Here is a 9,970-nt window from a genome sequence, read left to right on the forward strand (position 1 = left end):
CAACAATACACAGAGAGCGCTTATCTAATAAGATCAATAATAGTAATTGTAACAGAATAGTCTAAGGCTACGTTCACACGATCAGGATTTCCATCCTTTTTTTTTCCTGCCCGTTTTTGGAAAACGGCAGCTAAATTCCGCAGTGAATTTGAGCTGCGTTTTCTGATCCTTTTTCTTCAGCGTTTTCCACTGCGGGTTTCCAATAGCAGTTTCCTATTGGAGCTGCTGGAAAACCGGTGCGGAATCCGCTGAAAGAATTGACATGCTACTTCTTTTTTCCGCTGGAAAATCCGCGCGGATTTTCCAGCGGAAAAACGGATCGTTAGCACAGCGGTTTTGGTTTTCCATTGGGTTACATTGTACTGTAACCAACATGGAAAACTGATCCGGATCCGCAGCTGAAAATCCGCTACGGATCCGGATCAAAATCCGGATCGTGTGAACGTAGCCTAAGAGTAGTATAAATCGATACAGATAAATAGCAGTTACCAGTATATAAGTTGGAGGGTTGGCAGCACCAGACAGGACCCAAAGAAACCCCAATGTACGTTTCGCTTTTTTGTATAGATGCTTTCTCAAGGGGATGTGTAATAAAACATAATATTGTCCATGTTGATACCCAGGTGGAGGCACTAGCAATAAAGGTCTCTAAGATCCTCATGCCACTGTTTGACTCAAAATTTAACCAACTGCAAACCTCTATTAATTCAGTGCTCACGCAAGTTACCACCCTAACACAAAAAATAGGGGAACTGGAGAATCGTGTGGTGGACTGCGAGACCTCCACCTCGGATATCCGCTCAATCCTTACACGCCAACAAACCACCATTGATTACTTGAAGGACAAGGTCGACGACTTAGAGAACCGGAGCCGAAGGAGCAACTTGCGGTTTGTGGGCATACCCGAATCGATCAAGGGAGAGGATCTCATCACTTTGTTAACCAAGGACCTGCCTAAGGCCCTGGACTTATCCTTCCCACAAAATCCTCCTTTGATCGAAAGAGCACACCGATTGGGAGACCAGATCCCTGATGAGAAAAGGAGACCAAGACCAGCGATCGCTAAATTTCTATACTACACGGCTAAAGAGGCCATTCTTAAAGCATATAGGCAGCGGCGTTCACTTGTCGTCAGAGACTTTCAGGTCCTAATATTTCAGGACTTCTCACCAACAGTAACTGCCAGGAGAAAGCTGTTTACTCCAATCTGCAGTCAACTGGTAGAGAAGAACATCAGGTTCCAGCTGTTATTTCCGGCCAAACTCAAGGTGACAGAGAATGGCCGAACAACCGTATATACAGACCCGGATGCAGCAAAAGCGCACTTCCTTCCTCAAAATGATGCTGACTAGGAGAGTCAATTAGGATGATACTGATTCCCTGATTTGTGTTATGGCAGAACGTTACTTTGCCTGTCAATTATCCATGTTAATGTTTATATGTTTAAAGGTTTATGTCTCCCATCCTGGGAAAGTTAACCAGTTGCTTTTTTCCCACCAGCTTCAACCCACCCCCTTCCCCCTGAGGGCACACGGCTTCTTACCCTATCCGGCCTACCTTGAGGGACCTGCTCGCTGGGACAGGACCCGAAAGATCCAGAAGCAAATATTTCCGATACTCGAGATGCCCAGAGCTGGAGTAGGATGAGTACCGCATCCACACAAATTACACCAATACATGCACAACCACATACATTTATTTCTTGGAACGTGGCGGGATTGAACTCCCCAGTGAAGCGCAGGCGTGTTCTAACCCATTTGAATAGATTTAAACCCGATGTTGTTTTCCTTCAGGAAACCCACTGGAAGCAGGGAGACGATAATTCTCTACGAGCTCCTTGGATTCAAAAGTGCTACACGGCCACACATACCACTAAATCAAGGGGCGTGGCCATTCTACTGGGGACTTCATTATCTTACACGCTGCTAGAGGAACACTCTGACGCAGAGGGAAGATTTCTATATCTCCTGCTCCAGATTGGAGACACTGTTTATACACTGCTCAATATCTATGCTCCAAACAGCCCTAACAGCACTTTTTTCTCTAATCTATATCAGTTTTTATTATCTAAACGTATAGACAACCTTATTCTGGGCGGAGATTTTAATGCTGCTCTTTCCCCACATCTAGACAGGTCTTCCAACTCACCCCATGATAATCAGACTGCTCAAATTATTGTAAAAATAATGCAGCACACTGGTTTGTGCGATCCTTGGCGCGTGCTCCACACCACGGAGAAAGACTATACGTTCTATTCGCGGGTGCATGATGTGCATTCAAGAATAGATTATTTTCTACTTACTGATACCTTGTTTGAAAAGGTGGAAAACACAACAATAGAAACCATTGAGGTGTCGGATCATGCGCCAATTACATTACGGCTCTTTCTGAACCCGCCAAGATATCCCTTGAGGCATTGGAGATTTCCATCATATTTGTTTAATTCAGAGGATTTTAGGAGATTTCTTCAGACACACTGGAACAACTTCCTAGACGATAACATGTCATCTTCCTCAGACACGTCCTTATTGTGGCGCACCTCTAAGGCAGTGATGAGAGGCCATATTACTTCCTACCTGATACATCAAAAGAGGGAAAAAAGGGCAAAATACCAACTTTTGCATACGGACTTATTGACTACCCACCAGACCTATCTGACTGATCCCACAGACATACTTAAAAAACAAAATTACCTAGAAGCCAAACGACTCATTGATACTTTCACTATTACCCAAGCTACAAGAAGTATAGATTTCACAAAGAACCATTATTATAGGTGGGGCGGAAAGACGGGCAGCTTACTGGCACGCCTGACTAAGCCGTTCCACTCTAGACGCACAGTTGTACAGGTGAGACACCCAGAGAACCATCAAGTGGTCACATCAGAAAAGGACAAACAACAGGCCTTCCTGAGGTACTACACTGAATTATACAGGGAACGACCATATAGCTCACAGGACACGTGGGATCTTATATCCTCGACTGCACTACCAAAAATAACGGGAGACCAAAGGGAACAGTTGTCAGCTCCAATAACTATTGAGGAGGTGCAGTCGACGATCAAGTCCCTACACAATAACAAGTCACCAGGACCTGATGGTCTAACTGCTGAGTATTACAAGATGCTGCAGCCAGATATCACCCCCATGATGGTGGATCTACTCAATACCATATACACACAGGGGGAACAAGTGGAAGGCTTTCATGAAGCCCATACAATTCTTCTACCCAAACCAAATAAAGACCCTCTTGAGGTAGGCTCATATCGCCCGATATCCCTACTAAATGTAGACTACAAAATACTCACTAAAATCCTGGCAGATCGCTTGCAAGAGTTTTTACCAGGTTTACTCATACCCTCACAACTGGGTTTTACAAGAGGCCGCCACTCTGCCCTGGGAGTTAGGACGGCTGTGGCCGCAACAATTCTTGCTAAACAACAAAACTGTCCTCCCTTACTGCTACTCAGCCTTGATGCTGAGAAGGCATTTGACTCAATATCATGGAGCTTTCTGAGCACGGTTTTAAGGCACAGAGGCTTTGGCGATATTTTTCTTAGATTTCTACATACCATACAACATAACGCAACCACTAAACTATCCATAAATAATTTACTATCTCCTCCAATCACTTTGGAAAGGGGAGCAAGACAGGGATGCCCAATCTCACCGATACTTTTTAATCTGGCACTGGACCCTCTATTAAGGTACTTGCAGAAGTGGCCAGGTCTTCAGGGATTACAATTTGGGAATACTGAAATTAAAACGATGGCTTTCGCAGATGACCTTTTAATCTTTATGTCAAGACCTCGGGTCAATCTGGGCCCTTTGCTTTCAATAGTAGAGCAAAAGGGAGCAATAATAGGTTTCTCAATAAATGTGACAAAATCTGAAGCTCTGATGCTCACGGGACCCGCAAAACCTATGTGGACTCAAAATTACCCTATCCAGTGGAAAACCCAATCTATTACATACTTGGGTGTTCAAATTACTAGATCTCCAACAGAACTGCAGCGGACTAACCTGCAGGCATTTATCAAATCATTACAGGACGACTTAAATGCGTGGAGTAAATTCACCCTCTCTTTTATAGGTCGGGCAAACCTAATAAAAATGATCTCCTTCCCGCGGCTGCTATACCTGTTTAATGTCTTGCCGTTCTATCTAAGACCTGTAGATGAACGCAACATCAATCGACTATTCCGCAATTTCATATGGCAGGGAAAGAGACCTAGAATTGGACTGTACATCCTCCAACAGCCTAAGACTAATGGGGGAATCAATTTCCCAGATGTTAAATTATATAATTTGGCAGCCAATATGCGGATCCTTAAGGACTGGCTGAACGGTACATCCACTTATTCTTCCAATGCCGTAGAATCACCTCTGATAGGTAGTGGGTCCCTGGTAAACTTGTTACATTCCCCTTATCCCTCACTAACATCAGACCATAAAAATAACCCCTTATTCATGTCAATGTGGAGGACGTGGGTGATGGTGCGTAGGAGGCTGCATTTATCCAGTGGTGTTTCACTTGCACAATCATTTTCCAATAATCCTAATTTCCATGATGGAAAGGCACACCCCATCTTCTCTAGATGGCAGAGGGAGGGTTTACGGTCCATTGGAGACATAGTTGACATACAGACAAGGACCGTAATTTCATTTGCTCAGGCATGCACTTTGTTTGATTATATACGCGCACACCCTTTCCACTACATGCAGCTGCAAAGCTACGCACATAGTGTCATACACACTTTCAATGACGATGACTGGCAGGACAAATTACTGAACAAGTTGAATACATGCACTCAGAATAGGGGCCTGGTCTCGGAGTACTATACATTCCTTCGTCCTTTGCTACAATATGATACCGTAGGGGTGGGAATTACAAAATGGCAGGTGGATGATGTCTCCTTTACGCCATCTCTTCTCTTGCGGGCATTACAGAAAGCACTTAAATATATACCTTCTGTCTCTTATTGGGAAATGGCATTACAGATCCTACACAAGACCTATGTTTCACCAAAACGTAGTTATCTGATGGGGAATCTGGCGAGCCCGGCCTGTTCTGGATGTGGGGAACCTGAAGCGGACCACTATCATTGCTTCTGGGCTTGTCCACAAATTCAATTGTTCTGGCAGCGTATACATACCTTCGTGTTGACGCACACTTTATATAACATCACACTTACTCCAGCCTGGGCTCTCTTTGGTCATATTACAGATAATGATGTCCATGTACCATACCATGGTAAAAAATTCCTTTTTATTATCTCAGCTGCAGCTCGTAAAACAATTCTACAAAACTGGTTGGCGCCTAAAGTGCCCACATTGCGACTTTTCCTAGAGAAACTTGCTTTTCTGTTTAGAATGGACTGGATAGACGCTTCCCTTCAGAAAGAGAGACGGACTCAGACATTCTTTGACACATGGGAACCATTTATAGCGATTCTTCCGGCTCACACTAAGCAAGGAATCAGAGATTGTTTTGAGATGACTACTTGGTTCTTGGAACAGACAATAGCAGGTCGTCCGCCTTTGTGAGGATGATTCGCGGATTGGGGCATGCAAACCTGAGGATGTAGAGGTGGAAGCCGTGTGCTCTCCCCCCTTCCCCCTCCACCCCTCCCCCCACTCCCTTTTTCCCCAGATGTTCTCCTCCCCCCCCTCCCCTCCCCCCCAAGAACAGACCTTTCAAAATTAGTCATTTTGCTTATTTGTTATGTTTATGCAAATTATTTTATTTACTCACACCGTATTGCTCGAGATGTGACGTAGCATTGACTGATATGAGAATGTGCAAGTTATATCTTGTTTCAGTTTTTCCTTGACCCCCCCCCCCCCCTTTTTTGTCTACTTTTATATTTGTATTGTTAAAAAAGTTTAATAAAAACATTATTGGAAATATTGTCCATGTATATCTACACACATTTTATATTCATTATAATACTTCCAATATGCGATCACTCATTCGCTCATGTTACCTGCACCTCAAAAACATTGTATTGCAAGAATTCAACCTTTTATCTTTAACCCTGCAAAAATTCTCACTCTTAGGGCTGTCCCACACGTCCAGATAATTCCGGTACCGGAAAAAATCAGTACCGGAGTTATCCGTGTCCGTGTGCCCGTGAGCTCACGTAGGCCATACGTGCGGCACACGTGTGCCGCCCGTGTGGCGAGTGGGTACCACACGGAGCATGCAGGAGACAGCGCTAAAGTTTAGCGCTGTCCCCTGCATCGTGCTGAAGCCGCGATTCATATCTTCTGTGCAGCAGCGTTTGCTGCATAGAAGATATGAATAATAGCGTTTAAATGAAAGATCTATGTGTCCGCCGCCCCACCCCCTGTGCGCCCCCCCCGCTGTTCAGAAAATACTCACCCGCATCCCTCGTTGGCTGTCGCTCCTTCCTGGTCTGGCCGCGGCTTCCACTGTATGCGGTCACGTGGGGCCGCTCATTTACAGTCATGACTAGGCGGCTCCACCTCCCATAGGGGCGGAGCCGACTATTCATGATTGTAAATGAGCGGCCCCACGTGACCGCATACAGTAGAAGGCGCGGGGCAGAGAGGAAGCAGCGACAGCCAACGTGGGAGCGGGTGAGTATTTTCTGAACAGCGGGGGGGCGCACAGGGGGTGGGGGGGCGGCGGACACATAGATCTTTCATTTAAACGCTATTATTTATATCTTCTATGCAGCAAACGCTGCTGCACAGACGATATGAATGGCGGCTTCAGCACCATGTGGGGGGGACAGCGCTTACTGTAGCGCTGTCTCCGGCACGCCACACGGAGAACGTCCGTGTGAGGTGCGTGTTTTACACGGACCCATTGACTTTAATGGGTCCGTGTAATACGTGCGCTCCCACGAACACTGACATGTCTCCGTGTTTGGCACACGGAGACACGGTCCGCAAAAAATCAATGACATCTGAAAAGATGCATTGATTTTAATGGGTCTATGTGTGTCAGTGTCTCCGGTACGTGAGGAAACTGTCACCTCACGTACTGGAGACAATGACGTGTGAAACCGGCCTAAGGGCTCATACTCACATGCGAGAAACTTGGATGAGTCTCGCATGTCAATGCCCGGCACTGCACCCGACACTCGGATCGGAGCGTGGGGCCACATAGTAATACATGCAGCCGCACGCTCCGCTCCTGAGTGCCGGGTATTGGTGTGTGAGACTCATCTGAGTTTCTTGCATGCGAGTATGAGCCCTTAGGCCGGGGTCACACTTGCGAGTGCAATGCGAGTCTCACCTCAATACTCGGCATAGCCGCCGGCACTTGAGACCGGAGCGTGCAGCTGCATAGAAATGCATGCAGCCGCACGCTCCAGTCCTGAGCACCAGCGGCTATGCTGGGTATTGAGGCGAGAGACTCGCACAAGTTTCTTGCATTGCACACGCAAGTGTGACCCCCGGCCTTAGGGTAGGTTCACACTTTTTATGGAAATTTTCAGCTGTGTTTTACAATACCAGCAAAGTCTGAGATTTCAGAAATCTCATGCACACTTTTTTTTTTTGTCCTCACTACTTTGTGCTTTACATGGTTTTTGCAGAATTGAGCTTGACATTCTTTCAGCGTTTTTTTCAGGGTTTTTTTACCAATTGAAAGTAATGGGTTGTGGAAAAAACGCTGAAAAAAAGCAGGTATTAGGTTTTGCAGAATTTTTTCTTTTTGTGCCAAAACCTTAAGAAGTAGAATATGATTTTTTTTTTAGTCACTATACTTTCAGGATGCACAAGAGAAATGTAGCATTACAAAAATGCAGAAAAAAAAAAAAAAAAAAAGCAAAACCTGCTTTTTCTGCAGCTTCTTTACTGTCAAGAGAGCAGGTTTTGTTGCACACAAAAAACGCAGCAAAAACGCCACGTGTGAACATAGCCTAAGGGTAGGTTCACATGAGCTAAGATCGCTAAGAATTTAATCTAGAAAACTGAGGGTATGTGCAGACGATCAGTAAGTGCTGCAGGTTGGAAGCTGTGTACCTGTGCAGCGTCCAGCTTTTACAGCATAGTGGATGGCATTTCAAGAAATCCCATGCCCATGGTACATCTAGAGATGCCTGCGGCTCGCTCACGGAGATGAACATGTGGTGCGTCTCTCCAGACCGCAGAATGTCGATTTCTTCTCTTTCCCGTACAATGTATTGGATGTGGTGAATCCACACGGTTCAGTGAACTCATGTGGATTCACCTGTGTGAATAGATGGCAGTGCTTTGGACCCAGCTGACATGTGCTGCGTCCAAAGTGCAGCCAGTTCCTAATCATATGCACATACACTCACTTTTGTTCCTCAATTATCATCCATGTGCAGTCCATATACAATACATTTTTAGCAGAAGTTAGTCATTCAGAGTGTTATTTACAGTTTCCTATGTTACATAATTGCAATGTTGTTTGTAATAATTGGATGCTCTACGGTGGCTCCTTATGGCATCTGATATGTTTTAAGCAGCCATAGACTTGATTGAGTCTTATCTGATTTACGAAAGAAAGTAGTGCATGCTGCGATTTTTTTCACACACAGATTTGGTTAGTGAAAAGAAAAATTATGCATCTGCACTGCCCCATTGAATAACATTGAGACGAGTGCTGTTTTTTTTTTTCCCCACAGCCCTTGTACCGAAAATACAGTCACGAGAACCAGCACTTCTTGTCATTCTTATTCATTCTCTTCTGGACTCCTGCAACTCTACTGACTGGTATCCCTCTTAATAAACTTTCCCCTCTCCAATCTGTCCTGAATGCAGCAGCCAGGGTCATTCTTCTGTACAGCGGCTACATTGATGCTTCCACCCTGTGCCAGTTATTGCACTGGTTGCTCACCCACAAAGCACTCCACAGTGCTTCACCTCCCTAGTTCTCCTCCCTCATCTCATCTACCACCCTATCTGTGCTCTCTGCTCCACTTATCACCTAAGACCAACATCTTTTATAACAGTGCTTCGCAAACTCTAGTAATGGCCCCCAACAGGTCACGTTTTCAGGATTTCTTTAGTATTGCACAGGTTACAGAAGCTGTGGCAATTGCTGATGTCTTATAATTCCGTCACTGGCGATACTATGGAAATCCTGAAAACATGATTTGTTGGGGGGCCATGAGGACTGGAGTTTGGGAACCACTGCTCTATATTCTGAACCTCCCACACCCGGCTCCAAAACTTCACTCGTTATTCACCAGTTCTCTAGAATGCACATGTCACCACATGTTTTAAGAGACCACAAACCAAAAACACAATTCCTCAGACTGGCCTATCATCTCACCTCACTAATACGACTTCTCTGTTCTCCTTTCCTAACTTTTCCTCTCAAATCTGGGTCTTCTTATCACTTGTTTCCATGCCCTCTTTGCACTTAATACCACCTTGTATCTATACTTATACAGATGTAGGGGATGTGATAATAGTATTGTTCCCTTTTCTCCCCTACCCGTTTGCACATTGCCTTTTATTAGGGTACTGTCTCACAGTGGCACTTTGGTCGCTACAACGGCACGATCCGTGACGTTCCAGCGATATAGTTACGATCTCGCTGTGTCTGACACGCTACTGCGATCAGGGACCCCGCTGAGAATCGTACGTCGTAGCAGATCGTTTGAAACTTTATTTCGTCGTCTAGTGTCCCGCTGTGGCGGCATGATCGCAGCGTGTAACAAAGGTGTGCACAATATTCCCAATGTCCCGTATGACTTCTACATCGCAACTACGTCATGAAATTATCGCTCCAGCGCCGTGCATTGCAAAGTGTGACCTCAGTCTACGACGCTGGAGCGATAATCAAGCGACGCTGCAACGTCACGGATCGTGCTGTCGGAGCGATCAAAGTGCCACTGTGTGACAGTACCCTTAAGGCTATGTTCACACGATCCTTTTTTTGATCCTTTTTTTTCAGGTCCTTTTTCCATGCAGGGTACAGTCCAATGTTACTCTATGGAAAACAAAAACCGCTGTGCCCACTA

This window comes from Ranitomeya variabilis, chromosome 2 (genome assembly GCF_051348905.1).
Source record: "Ranitomeya variabilis isolate aRanVar5 chromosome 2, aRanVar5.hap1, whole genome shotgun sequence".
NCBI classification, from domain to species: domain Eukaryota; kingdom Metazoa; phylum Chordata; class Amphibia; order Anura; family Dendrobatidae; genus Ranitomeya; species Ranitomeya variabilis.